Source organism: Ursus maritimus, unplaced genomic scaffold (genome assembly GCF_017311325.1).
Source record: "Ursus maritimus isolate PB19 unplaced genomic scaffold, ASM1731132v1 scaffold_1, whole genome shotgun sequence".
NCBI lineage: Eukaryota > Metazoa > Chordata > Mammalia > Carnivora > Ursidae > Ursus > Ursus maritimus.
In genome coordinates this window covers 83,686,071-83,701,214 of record NW_024423343.1, presented here as the reverse complement: position 1 = coordinate 83,701,214, position 15,144 = coordinate 83,686,071, and the positions used below count along the sequence as shown (strand labels likewise).

The 15,144-nt window shown below is 34.5% G+C and overlaps 1 protein-coding gene and 1 long non-coding RNA gene across 2 annotated transcripts in view; one reads left to right on the top strand and one right to left on the bottom strand.

Moving 5' to 3' along the window:
• The window catches only part of ARHGAP15 (Rho GTPase activating protein 15), a 594,269-nt gene that overhangs the window by 222,625 nt on the left and 356,500 nt on the right, over positions 1-15,144 (top strand).
• LOC121106298 lies at positions 1,073-15,001 on the bottom strand. The gene is made up of 2 exons (XR_005838908.1): positions 8,127-15,001; positions 1,073-6,564 (listed from the first exon to the last, which is right to left on the bottom strand). It is a non-coding gene; the product is annotated as an uncharacterized LOC121106298 (long non-coding RNA).

Sequence of the window (15,144 nt, the reverse complement as noted above, 5' to 3'; positions counted from 1 at the left end):
AAAGGGATAGTAAGTGCCATCTGTTTAATGTAAAAAAAAAGACTGATAAAATGCATACATATCTAGTAAATTGAAATCATGGAGCAATTCATGTGAAACAAAACATATATAAGATATCAACGTATTCCACTCGGGTGAGATTGACTTAAACATGTACTATCTACATCATAATCTGATCTAAGAATGAGCAAAATCTTTTGATTATGGCTTGTGCTGTACCACAAATATTTTTTAAAAACATGTTTCAGTCTACTTAGTGGGCATAACGGAATTCCTTAGTTGTCTCCACTGAATTTTCATGGTCCTCTTTTTCTTCAGCAGCACCCTTTCCTCGCAAATCATTCTTAGGTATACTTGCTTTGAAGTTCGCAAATGTCGTAGAGCCCGTCATCAGTCCATTGTACCAGCTACATTCCCCAAGTTGATAGAACGCCACCAATACTCTGCTCATGTGTAGGAATAACTTGAACACTCACTCCACTTTGGGATGAATCTTTTCATTATTCTCTTTTGCTCCCTCCTTTTTTGAAAAGGATTTAGCATCTTTATCTACACTTAGGAAACATCTTAACTTCTTCTCTTTATGAATCTCTTTGGAATTCATTTCTGGCCAGTGCCTTCTATCCCTCAATATGTCCTTTCCTGGTAATCCTACATTCTTCAAAAATTGATATGAAGGGATACATTTAAAAAAATATAGAAACATCTTTTTCCACCTCACCCTAGAATTTAAGAAATGTGTCTTGGTATGCAATATGTGCAGGCCAGTATTTATAAAAGGATATGTAAGAGCAAAAATCTTCAATATTTCATAAATATTATATATAGTTTTTATACATATAATAATATGACTATTTTTAACTTTTATTTCATCTTAGTCTGTTTTGGAAAAATAAACTCCAAAGTATATAATGATATTTACAGCAAACAAATATTTCATGATTTTAATAGGAACATTTTCTTGTAAATAGGATCATAAAATAGTTCACCCCTAAATCTAAAATAAAGACAGATCTTGTGATATTTACATCCATTTCTTTCTTTCTTTCTTTTTTTTTTTTTTTTTTTTTGAGGAAGGGATAATTTCATAGGCTTTCAAATAGGCCAGGAGGTGACTGAGTCAATATGATTTCTGTTTTCAGATGTGAACAGAAAGAAACCAAACTTTAATGTTTACTTTTAGCAATGCAAGTTTCCTATGAAATCCCATTTCTCTTAATATCAAAAGATTAATCTAGACCAACAATTTAAAAATCAACAAATCAACAAAAGATGGACGATGTTTTACTAAGAGCTGAAGACAACACAAAGAAGGATAAAAACACAGCTTTATCCTTCAAGAGTTTTAACAGGGAAAAAAAAAAAAAAAAGAGTTTTAACAGGGGCACCTGGGTGGCTCAGTCAGTTAAGCATTTGCCTTCAGCTCAGGTCAGGATCCCATGGTCCTGGGATTGAGCCCCGCGTCAAGCTCCCTGCTCAGCGGGGAGCCTGCTTCTCCCTCTCCTGCCTTGTGCTCTCTCTTGCTATCTCTGTCTCTTTCTCTCAAATAAATAAAAAATCTTAAAAATAAAAAAAGAGTTTTAAACAATGATATTGGACTTGAAAACAGGAGATCTAGGTTTGTATTCCATCTCTGCCACTTGCTGGCTATAGAAATATAAAAAGTATTTATATCCTGGACCTCAATTTCCTCATCCATACAATTATAGTATTTGCCTAATGATTACTAGTGTATGGATCACCTACACAGCATTCTATGACTATATGAAGCTGGAGAGACACACTGAAGAGGTAAATAACAGAGTGAGGTGCCAAGGAGTAGCACAATACAGGAGATGTTTCTGGACAATACATAATTAATTATCAAGTAAGTAGTTCAGGCAATATTTGACACTAGTTAACAGGATGAACATTTATATGGGTTCCTAATGTATTATACTTTAAATCTTCTATTGCTTAATTTTTGATGTGCAATTTGAAACATATTTTGGCCAAATTAAATGGAGACATTAACACTGGGAAATGTTTCAAATATAAGCCTCCAAGCATAATTTTGTAACATTGTCTCAGGACAAAGCCACAAGATATACCATTGCTCTGTAACATGCATGAGTTCCACGTTTGGGAGTGGGGGGGATCTAAGGTCCCAAAATTGAGCAAAGAGAGAAGCTATATCCATAGACACTAGGGAGAAAATGAGAAGCAGAATCTGTGAGCGACATAAGCAAAAAATGTACTGCAGATTGAATTAAAAATCCAATTTATTAACATCCTTCGAGGTGGCTTCTGATCTCTAGTTAAGTCTTCAGCATTCTGATATGTCACCTATTAAGCTGCAGAGAGGCATATGCCAATTCTTATGTGGTATATAAAGCCTCCAAATAATTATTATATTATCCATCAACATTATCACAAACATTATTAATTAAGAGAGACCTCTGTATTTCCTTAAAAGGGAATAGTGCTTTTAAGGCAAATGACCTATTATAGAATTGGAAATGACTACGTTGTCAGAAGTTGTGTCTCTTGGATGAAGCATAAAGCAGAGATCTTGATGTTAATGGTCATGGAAGATTCTGTGTTACCATCTGTCAGGAATTATTTACCAGTTTTTGCTGACCAAATTCCAAATTAAGGGGCTCCATTTACTGGCTCAAACTTACCAATTATCTTAATTATAAATAGTGCCTATCTTTACTATTTATGATCTATTACAAAATACATGGACTTTGATGGACTTAAGTAAGATTTTTAAAAATACCTACTTCCTTTTCCTTTGTTCAGGTACTCATCATTTCTTGATTGAATTTCTACCACAGGTTCCTAAATAATATTTGTGTCAGCCTTCTTCACTCACTTTAAGCCATACTTTTGGGACTGGCTGCCTGTCAGATTATCCTAAAATGCAAATTGTGTTCCACCTTGTCCACTTTTCATAATTCCTCCATGACTCCCCATAGCCTTTAGAAAGAAGTTCAGACTCATCACTGTAACTTTCAAAGCTCTCCATGATTTGGCCCCTGCTTATCTTTCTCGCTATATATCTATCTATATCTGTATCTATATCAATATCTATCTATTTGTGTGTATGTATGTATCCTATGCAGGTAAGTTCTACCCATCCTAGAAGCATAGCTACAGTTTCCAAACTTTGTGCCTTCTCTTCTGTGGTTTTTCACAAACTATTCTGTTTACCAGGAATGCTCTTCTACATAGCCTTTTCTCATTTTCCTCTCATCAAACTCTTTCTTATATTCCACTTAGATGACACTTTCTGCAGATGGCCATTCCTAATTACTCTCCTCAAATTCTTGGGGGGCATGTTCTTCTAACATGCTTCCATTCCATCTTCAACTGTCACAATTACGCATCAGAGTGAAATTGTCTGTTTCTCTGCCTCCCCAATTTAAATATAAACTGTAAGTTCAGGAATTAGGTTATATTCCTCTTTACACCTCCAAGACCTAGGCTACTATGTGGCAAAAAACAGTATTTGTCACAGTTGACCTCTCTGTTCCTGAAATATCTTCTTCTGTTGGCTTCCTTGCCATCAGGCTCTCAGGAATGACACTTCCGTCTCTTTGGTTTCTGCTTCCTCCTCTCCACCTCTTACTTGTAGAGTTACCCAGGGCTCAGTCTTCAACCCCTTTCTCTCCTTAATATCTACAATTGCCTAATTGATTTTATTCAGTATTACGGCTTGAAATTGTTATCTACATGCTGCATACACTCAAATCTTTACGTTCAGTCTTGATCACAGATCTCCACACCTATACATCCAACCGCCTCTTCGATGTCTCCATGTGGTTGGTTTATACATAACCTGAAGTAACAGGACTAAATAGGAATACATGTTTTCCTTTCCACTCAAATCTGTTTCTCTCTTGGTAGTTCCCATGATGATAAACACACCACTCCAACCACTTGGTTGTTCAACATAAAATCTAGGATTCATTCCAGACTCCTACCTGCACCCAACCCAATCAAGTCATCAGTCTGACCTCTGGGTCAGACTCATTCTACCTCAAAAGAGCCTGAATGCATCTACCTTCTTCTATCTCCATTAAAACACTCTGGGTCCAAGTCACCAACACCATTTTCTCCAATGCTGTAATAAACTTCTAGTTGGTCACCATACTTCTGTTCTAACCCTCTTATCATCCATTCTTCAACAGAAGCCAGAATGATCTTCAGAATATGTAAACGAAATCATGCTGTTTACCTGGTCAAATCTTTACAATAATTTTCATTGTATTTAGAATAAAACATTAATATCTAATTCCTGTTTTAGTACACCCTGCATGATTCAGCTCCTTCCAAATATTCTGTCCCATCTCATCCCACTCTCTCTCTTCTCACTTTGCTCCAGCCACACTGTTCTACTTTCATTTTCTTGGACATCTTAACTCAGTTTGTTTCCTACAGGTTGTGCCCCTACTGTTTCCTCTGAGTAGACCATTCTTGTTCTTAATCTTTGTATAGTTTTCTTCTTTCTGGAATTCAGATTTTACCTATTTGCCAAGGCTTGCCATTTCTAAAAGTTGCCACTTAGTCCTTTGCTATTACACTATTTTAATAGTCTGAATAATACCTGCCATCATACATTTCTATTTGTTTGTTTGTTAATCAATATCTTTTGTCTGTCTTCTTCAAACTCACCAAAATGTCAGCTTTATCACAAAATGGGACTTGTCTGTCTTGCTCATTACAGTAACCCCAGCATCTAGAACTGGGTCCCAAACAGTAGAAGCCCAATACATTCTTGTTAGGTGAATGAGATAGCAATCATGCAGGAAATACAGTGTGGATTAGTGAAATTTAGAACATTATGAATTTAAGGATTGCTACTAATTAATAAACAGTGGAAGAATTACCATGACTTTTGTCTTAAATTTTAGACTGATTGGTAATATCCATGAGCAAGCATTAAAAAAACAGATTGCTAGAGTAGAGAAGGACCTTACGAAGTATCTGGTGTTGTCCTATGGAGTGCTGATGAATTTCCTCTTGCAACTCTTTCTTCCCAGAGGAAGAAGCTACAGAAGTAAAAGTCAAAGAGGAAACAACAGCAGAAATGACAAAACAATTTGTTGTCCACTAACAGAATTCTGAATAATGTTCTTTCTAATCTTAGAGATCTTAGTGAACAGTTCCTGGTTAACATTAGTCTATGGTAAAATTATTTGGTTTATTTTAGGCACAGGACTACCTTAATCTTGTGCTGTTAAAGAAAATTCTTTTTTTTTTTTTTCCTTTCTTGAACTTTTACTTGAAAATTATTTTGTCTTCTCATAGAAATGGTTTAGGGATCATTTAAAGGAAAATCCTCCAACATTTCACCATTTATTTATTTATTTAAGAAGTACTGAGTACTTTCTAAAAAAACTTGAAGTCTAATAAAAGATATAAAACATGAGCATAATGTTTGTAATATGTCCAGGGCAATGTTATGCAACATATTATAAGTACCAAATAAATGCTGAAACTTGAGATGAGGAAGAAATTATGACCCAGTGAATGTTTAGTAGGGGTCATGAATTACAATATCAAGAAGGATACATAGAAACTTACCATGTTCAAACAGTGAAGGAAGAAAGGAAAAGAAGAAGAAGAAGGGGGAGGAAGAAGAGGAGAGGGAGGGAGTAAGAAGGAGAAGAAGAAGGAGAAAGAGGGAGAAGGAGGGAAGAAAGGAAACAAGGAAGGGAAGGAGGGAGGAAGGAGAAGAAGAGAGGAAGTAGAAAGAGCAATGTAAGCAAGGTATGAATGAGGAGACCATGGATATGTGACCTAGTTTGAATAACTAGTTTCATTCCAGCGAGGCACAGAGGGCAAGAAAGGGAGTTGGAATTAATGGTGGTGATCTTTGGCCCTTCTACCACAGAGGATGTGGCACACAGAATAAGGAGAAGAAATGTTATTCTAAAGTTCTCTGTAATATGAAAGACAACTGATCATCTAATTTTTGTCAAAACCCTATGACACCTAACTTTTATGTTTTGTCATATGACTACTTCTGTTTCCAACTTTGACTTCTGTTCCACCCCATCCCTATGGGATAAAGTCAATGAGATGCCAGTCAGAGTACCTATTAGGATAGAGTGAATGCTCAGCAAATGCTTTCCAAAGGAATCTCAAGTATTTGTCCCATGCTTCTGTTAGCTTAGGTCTTGGAGAAATTTGACAGATTAAACATTTTCAGATTAAAATCTCTAGATTCTTGATTCAGCTTCGTTGGCTTTCCTTTGGTTGGTAGTTTCTGTGTGAAAAATGCTAATACCCCCATCTGGAGATTGCCACAATTGCCAGGCACAAGGGCATTTTAAGCACTTCGGGATTCTGTGTCATGATCTGCACCCAACCTTCATATTCATCCTGATCTCTAATGCTTAACTTTTATGTATTTGTTAGTCAGTTCTCCAGCAAGAAATTGATAGAGCCTGTTTTATAAAGCTAGAACTTCCTCAGATTAAATCTTAGCTCCTCATTTAGGACTTCAGGGATCTCAGGCAATATTTTAAAACATCTCTAACTTTAAATTGCCTTATAAAATAAGAATAATCCCATCTAGGGTGCCTGGGTGGCTCAGTTGGTTAAGCATCTGCCTTTGGCTCAGGTCATGATCCAGGGTCCTGGGATCGAAACCCCACATTGAGCTCCTTGCTCAGTGGGGAGTCTGCTTTTCCCTTTGCCTCTGCTCCTTCCCCCTGCTTGTGAATCTTTCTACTCACTCTGTCTCTCTCAAATAAATAAATAAAATCTTTAAAAAAAAAAAAAGAATAATCCTATCTACCTTATAAAGAACTTACTCCGTAGAGTTGCAATCACAATTATGTTTTGGCTTTAATGGAGAAATAGTTTAAAGATCAATGGCGGAAGGTATATAAAACATCGTGTACACACTAGAAATAATAGATGTTGGCTCCCTTACCACCTCCTTGTTTTGATTTCTTGATTTTTCTTCCAGAAATTTCCTTATTCTGCATTTCTATCTATCTAACTTTTACCCATCTTTTCAATATACAGGCTCACTCTATTCTAAAAAATTTTAAAAGACCAACTGAATGGAAGGTTTATTGTCATAAATCTCTCGGAACCAAATTCCTTTGGCATTTTATCTGAACCTCTTTCACGGTGGTTTTCAGTCTCTATCTTGACTATAGCAGCACAGATATATGTTTTCTCCCTTATGTGTCAAATTCCCATTCAAATTTTATATCCTTACGGTATCTAATATGGTATTTTTTCAAGCAATAGATCCTGTGTATATACATGTTGAATCAGCTTTTTTAATAGTCCTTTTTTATGTAAAACTACTGAAAAATAATTTACATTGTGGAAAACCTACAAAATTATGTATAGAACTTTGCCTAATAAAATAAATACTTTGCTATGATCAACTAGATAGGACAGTAATAAGATGTGAGCTTTCATAGTTTCTAGTTAACATGTTTATAGCATTCAAACTACCTAAAATCCATTGTCTTTTTATAACTATTTAAGAATATATATGAGATAAAATTTGGATCTCAGTTCAGTTTCTATGTAATAGAAATCAAGATCACAAATCCATAATAACCATAGTTTGCTTATTTGATAAAGGCCTCATAAGATACCTTTTACATTAAGGTCAAAGTTGTAGCATTGATCATAAACTTAAAATACCCCCAAATTATGTATTTGAGGTTCATGTTTTCATTTTTTGTGTGAATTTTCTTTGAAGAATTGAATTTTATAATCTGTATTTTTTAGTTTATTACTTAAATATTCTTCAAATAGTCATATGGAGATTGAATTCAAATAAACTTTAAAGCAAAGTTTAAAATCTGAAGAAAAAAACTCCAATTGGAAAAAAATACTAGTTATGTAATTATTTATTTCTCCTAAATTTTCAAATAAAATGTATAAAGCATGACCTAGATATTTCTGTCTTCAGCAACTTTTTTTTTTTTTTAAGATTTTATTTATTTATTTGACAGAGAGAAACAGCCAGCTAGAGAGGGAACACAAGCAGGGGGAGTGGGAGAGGAAGAAGCAGGCTCATTGCGGAGGAGCCTGATGTGGGGCTCGATCCCATAACGCCGGGATCACGCCCTGAGCCAAAGGCAGACGCTTATCGACTGAGCCACCCAGGCGCCCCAGCAACTTCTTTTAACTCTACTCTGCTGTCCTGGTGTTTACCGCATTTTTCTTAAAGATATTTTGTAAAATTCATTGTGTAGCTGGCAGGTTCGGGGCTCTAGCAATCAGCTCTGAAAATGCTTGTTGTAGCCAATGTGTGGTAGTAATATTGTTTAGTTTTTACCTTTTGTTTTTAAATAGAATGGAACATGGAAGAAAAAGAAATACACTTCAAGTGATTAGACATTCCATAGCGATCTTAATTTCCTTCAGCATTTCTTTTCTATCTCTTGGGAAATGTATGCCTGTGTTTGCCATGTGAGCCTCTCCACTATTTGTGGACACTGAGGCAGAAAAAGAATTAATTTTGTTTTATCAGCTCCTCTACCTTTGCTGTCAATAAATTATCTCTTCCATCTTTTCAAGGGTCTGACCTCTTGCCTTTCCTACAGTTGAAAAATGTCATTTTATTTCTCTTTATCATGGTTACAATTTTCATTTCATTTGCCACCTTTCCTTTCTTATCTTTTCGTCCCCCTTTCACTTCATTTTATAATCTTCCCCATCCTGTGTTGAATCTCATGCAACTTACCCCGTATATTGCTATTCCTTATTCTTGATTATTTTTATATTTTCTTGTTCATACTAATTGGCTCCATTTTTATTTCCAGTATATTTATTACTAAGTGGCATTCACTGCCTTTGGGCATACGTTAATTTATCTTTCAGGACTTTCCATTTGCTCTCTGTGTCTTTTCTTTATATATTTCTTTTTGCAACCTCCATTTCACTTCACTTTTCTCATATGTGTTGGTGTATTGTTTTTGTTGCTTTTTTAATATGCCTCCATATCTGTAATTCATGCTTCATGTATTATTAGGAAGGTATATAAAATAAACCACAGTATGTTTGTCACAAACAGCATTACTTTGGATCGTCTAAAAATAGATTTAGATTCACTGTACTGCAATTTGTCAGCCAGCTTCTTTACAGCCATATTATAGGGTTTACCTAAATAAATAATTAGAAGCTAATTTTGAAAATTAAAAGGACTATAGATATTCTAATTTATGGACCTGAGAGGTCAGGAAAGGGGAGTTTATTGGAAAGTGAATGAATAAAATGCAAAACATATAACTTATTTCAGGAGAGATATGTTTAGACCTTTTGAGGTATTTAACTGATGAAAAAGTGATAACCTTTTGAGGCATTTAATTGATAAGAAATATATATATGCATATACATATGTATCTTTTATACATATGTCTTTTATACCTATATATGTATATCTTTTATACATCTTTTATACATCTTTTATATACCATATATATGTAATCTTCATACTTTTCTATGCCTTTATGTGCATAATTAAGTAACATTTAAAACCAGATATACTTTATAAAAATCCTTGAAAAGCATGAAACTTAATGAGGCAAATAAACATGTACCAAATTGCAGTGCAATGTGATAACTATTGTATGTTTAGGTAGAATTATACTTAGCATGTGATGGAAGTAAGGAGATATGAAGAATGTCTTAGAAGACTTCCTAGAATAAATGACATTGCAGCTGAGTGTCAAAGAATCACACACACATTGCCACCTGGAGATGAAGGGAAGGGAGTCTTTGGAGACATTAGGCTAAGCAATAATTGGAAAGATTAGCTTCAACGGGAAGAGTGGCAGGAAATTAAATAAAAAAATAAGTGTATGTTTTACGAAGAAATTTAGATTATCCCTTGGTTCAGTGGGAGTCATTGGAGATTTTAAGCAGAGGAGTGGCATAATCAGATTTGATTTTCGAGTGCAGATGAAGAAACTGTGGGCTTGGAGGTACCATGACCACTTCGGGTGGCAAAACAATCATACTGATGAGACAATTTGTAGGCCCAAACTAAGGCAGAAACTGAAGGAATAATCAGAAAATATATGAGTCATTTAAGGGCTCAATCGAAAGAATTTGGGAATACTTGGACATAAGCGCAGGAGAAAGTAAGGGAGACAGCATTTTCAATAGAATTCAGGACCACCTGCTTAATTTAAATTAGAAGAATAAAAGCTTTAAAATGGTTGTCTATTAAGTCCAATTTCATCCTGATAGATGGTCAGTATCCATTGACTATTTCCTTCACGACTGCCTTATGACAGTAGTTAATTATGATTAACAGTTGATTGAGTTAAATGTATAGTCAATGGGAAAAATAGAAATAACTAAATATTGGATTAATACTTTCTTTATTGCATAAATGAATAGTGACACATCCAGACTTCCTAACATGCAGCAAGGAGCCCAAAAAACCAATAAAAAATATTGCACAGACATTCATGCAAAATGAACACTGATGGTAGTAAATTCTAAAAATGGCAGAATTTGGTTCTAAATCAAATGCAATTTCCACATTTGCATACTATGTTAGAAAGCATCTTATAACTATGTTCATACTATATTGTTCAGCTCATTTCCATAATCTAATTCAGTGATACTTATGTTCTTCAAATAGTATTCACTGATCATATTTTATCTCTTCTTTATTTTAAATTGTGGTTCTGTGAACTATAGACCACATCAGGGAAAGATTGTAAATATCATAAATATTATGCCAATTTCCTTAAAATGGCAAATTATGTAAAATTTATTTTCTTTTTCTTAGAGGAACCAAAAGCAGACAAACCTTTGAGCTTAAAGGTAGATTTTAATGCCTTTTCATTACAAGCATAAATTTTTAAAGATCCTCAAATTTATTAAAAAAATAATTATTTTAAGAAGATAATCATGTAATGTACAGCTTTTGATTTTAAACAGACTCCAGTTTGGTCAAATTTCTTATTCAAACTTGCAGAAATTCTAATATAATTGCTGGTTGAATTTGCAGTCAACAATGCGGGTATTTGTTTCATCAATCTAATACACTATTTATTCAAGCTGTGTTTATTTATTACCAGTAAAATGCTTGTGATACTATACTGAGACCATAATGGGGGCAAAATACTGTACAAGGCATTTTGCAAAGACTATTTTATGTAATTCAACAACCTTTTGGAGAAAGAAAGCTTATTATTATTATCATTATCATTATTGTTGTTGTTGTTGTTGTAAACTTTTATTCCTTTATTTCCCAGAAACTGAATGTCAGAGAGCTTATGTAATTTGCCCATTATTTCTCTGCTTGCAAATGGAAATCCTGGATTGGAATCCATATCAGTCTTCTAAAGTTCAGACTCAACTCTACTAGGCTGTGCTGTTATAATGTGACAGCACTAGCACTCCTTTTTTTGTTGTCGTTTTTTTAAGAGAGAGAGAGAGAGAGAGCAGCCATGAGTGAGGGGTGGGGCAGGGGGGAGAGAGAGGGAGAGAATCTCAAGCAGACTCCACAGTGAGTACGGAGCCCTAGGCAGGGCTCCATCTCAGGACCCTAAGATCAGGACCTGAATCAAAACCAAGAGCTGGATGCTTAACCGACTGAGCCACCCAGGCGCCCCTCACAGTAGCACTCTTATTTTGGGGGCAGTGATAGGCAGTAGGCAAATAGGGAATAGGTATTAAACAAAAGAATTCTTAGTTGGTGCAGAAGAACTTCATTATTTTATTAACAAAAAAGTGAACCATATGAACCCCAAGGAATAATAACATGAGCCTTGAACAACAAACAGGACTTGTGCAAAGATATCAATGTCCTCAGATATGTTTAGTCCATGTTTTTCTCTTTAATATCAAAACTTAAAAAAAATTAAATGTCATTAATTAATTATGATTCTTATATATTTGTACATTGCTTTTTTTCTTTTATCCAGATTACTTCAACAAGCCTGTTGTATCATAAGCCATAATGATTATATTGCATACACCTATAGCTATTTAAATTATTTTATTTAGTTGTGATATCTTATGAAATTCTCTAAGAAATTTACTGTGGCATACAGGTACTTACGAAAAAAATTACATAATTAGAAGATAAAAATCTTTTGTGTCATTTCTAAAATTAATTGATCATATTTATTACAATATGTAATTGGAATTCTTAACTCTTAACAAGTATCTCTCGAATGAAGGTGGGTATGTTCTACTCATGTCCATGTTTTGTATGTACCCACAGCAACTTCATATTCCTCTCCCCAGTGACATTGTGTGATATTTGAAATAAGTGTTGTATTTTCTTTCCTTTTTCTTTTCTCTTTTATGGCATCCTATAAACCCTTGAGGAAAGTGCAATCTTTAGCTTTTCCATGTTTCAAATGATTATGCAAGACAAGAGGCCTTGTTTCCTTAATCGTTACTTTTTTTCTCCTTTGACTATCTTGGCTCAAAGTGACTATCAGGATATTTGCATAATATCCTCCGCTTAATTTGGGAGAGTAGGTTGTTGGTGGGGGGAGGAAGTTGTTTTCATTTATTTGTTGTCTCTTGTTGGTGGCGGTGTTTTGGCACTATAGAAACCTATTTTGGTCTGCTTTTGACAAAGCATGTTATTAGGTGTAGGAAGTAATAAAAAAATCATTGATTAAGTAAATTTCTGAAAGACATATAACAAATGAGGATTACTTGGTGAGAACCTCTTCTCTAAAAATGTAGAAAGAGTTTTGTATATTATTCAGTGATCTCTAGAGTTTCTACATAAGATTCCAAGCTGGCGTATCCATCCCCCCCATCCCCCCACCCCAGTCCCCACACACATACTCACATGGATACAATAGAAATTAATACAGTCAGGGGAACCTGGGTGGTTCAGTTGGTTAAGCGTCTGCCTTCAGCTCAGGTCATGATCCCAGGGTCCTGGGCTCTAGTCCCACATCAGGCTCCCTGTTCAGTGGGGAACCTGCTTCTCCCTCTGCTGTTCCCCCTACTTGTGCTTGCTCTCTCTCAAATAAATAAATAAAATTTAAAAAAAAAGGAAATTAATACATTCAGCATAGATACATATAGATTTAATTTGGCTTAGTACCAGTTTAGGCACTGATCCCAACATTCCATTTTTCTTTGTTTTTTGTTTGTTTGTTTGTTTGTTTGTTTTGTTTTTTTCCAGGCTAGCTTAAAACTAGTACAGGGACCCAGTGCAGGCTCAATATGAATATTTGAATTTTGACAAGTAGGTTTATGAAAGGTAGGGCTTCTAATCCTTGTTGTGAGAAATTTCTCCTTGACTGAAACATGGCATTTTAACAAATGGTACACTCTGTCAACTATTTTATTGTGTATCTGGTGATCTATTCTAAAGCAATCATTTATCTGTGTACTGCTGGTGCTGAAGTCTTCAATGAAAGCTTTCCATTTGTACATCCTATTATCATGAACATATTCAGAAGTGACTTAATGGTTTATTCCCTAACCCAAACAGTTAATTTTATTCCTCTGACTTTCACTAGTCTTTTAAGAATAGGGATCGAGTATTGTTTCACCAATACCACTCCAGCTTTTACTTAACTCATGTATAAATATGTATGTGTGTATAAATTTGAATTTCAAAAGTTGTTTATAGATAAATTGAGATGAACAAAGGAAATAGTGAAGACACAACATTACTTTGGGTTTTCTGGTAAATTTTTATATAATCTTCAAATTATACATTCCAAATGGATTTGGAAATTTTTAAATTGTTGAAGTTTAGAAGATTCTTTCCTTACTACTTTTGTTACACAGTTTAATCAAGAATTTGATGAATGGTATGTATATTTGCCTCAGAAAAAAATGCATATAAAGAATTTCAAGTTATGAAATTTCTGAAGCTCATTCATGGGCTTCCTTAGAGTCTTTGATACCAACATTGTATCAGTTAGTATTTATTAAACTCCTACTATTTTTAAGAGAGTTTGAAAGGTTTAGTATACAAAACAAATGACATGCTGTTGGTATTAAATAAAGAATATTCTACTGAGAGAGACACACATTTGAACAAATACTTGTGTTAAAAAGATATATATAGAGAGAGAGAAAGAGAGAGAGAGAGGGAGAGAGAGAGAGAGAGAGAGAGAGAGAGAGAAAGTAGCACATACTTAACCAGAACTACTTATATGCCAGATAACTTCATGACTTCTTTAAATATTTACTCATCTAATCTTCAAGACCTTGTTGGTCCGGTATTGCTGTTCTCTTATGCTATAGATGAGGAAATTGAGACAGAATGATAATAAAACTTGCTTAAGAAAACACAAATACTAAGTGGCAGAACCAGAATTCAAAACCAGGTAGTGCATTTCAAGAATCCATGCACTTAACCATTCTATTTGCTGCCTCTGATAAAAATATAACAGAAATGTATAGAGCAACATGAGATGGCAAGATGAAAGACCAATTTTCGTTGGTAGTCTAGGAGAAGTCAAAGACCAACACAGCAAATTTGAGTTTGGCATTGAAGAAGGAGTAAAAATGATATATAGCACCTAGGTTGGGATGTTTTCTCCTTAAAAAAAAAAAAAGTGATTTACCATGCTTACTTTATCGTTAATAAAGTTCTATGTCTTTTGATGAAAGAGTAAAACATAATAATAATTGAGTTACTCATGAACAAGAAATCCCAAATAGATGAAACATTCTTTAGCCTAGCAAAGCTGCAAAACTATTTTACTGAGGTTAAACTGTTATTAGAATCATGGTTAGCTCTTAAAAATAGTCCCATAACAATAAATCCCAAATGTTGTATATCTATGAGGTAAAATTATCCTGTTAATCACATATAGCTGGGTTTGTAATTGTGTTACTTCTCAAACAGTTGGCAAAGGGCACTGCAAATTAAGTTGTTGAAATCCATTATAATGGGTGAAATAAAAGCCAGTGGGTAAGAAAGAACATATTTCCTAAAAGGGAACATATTGCTCATTTCTTACTTTTAAAAAATGGGTTATAAAAATATTATAGGTGGATTATGGGATGTTGTTATTGGAATGTGACATGTTACNGTTTGGGGCTGCAACAGTAACTCTTACACGCCACTACTAGAGAATCCACCCTGCGGCCAGAGTAGCTACCTATTGAAAGAGTTCTCCCACATCAGACTAATGACTTCTCTAGGACAAGTACAATACCTTCTCCATT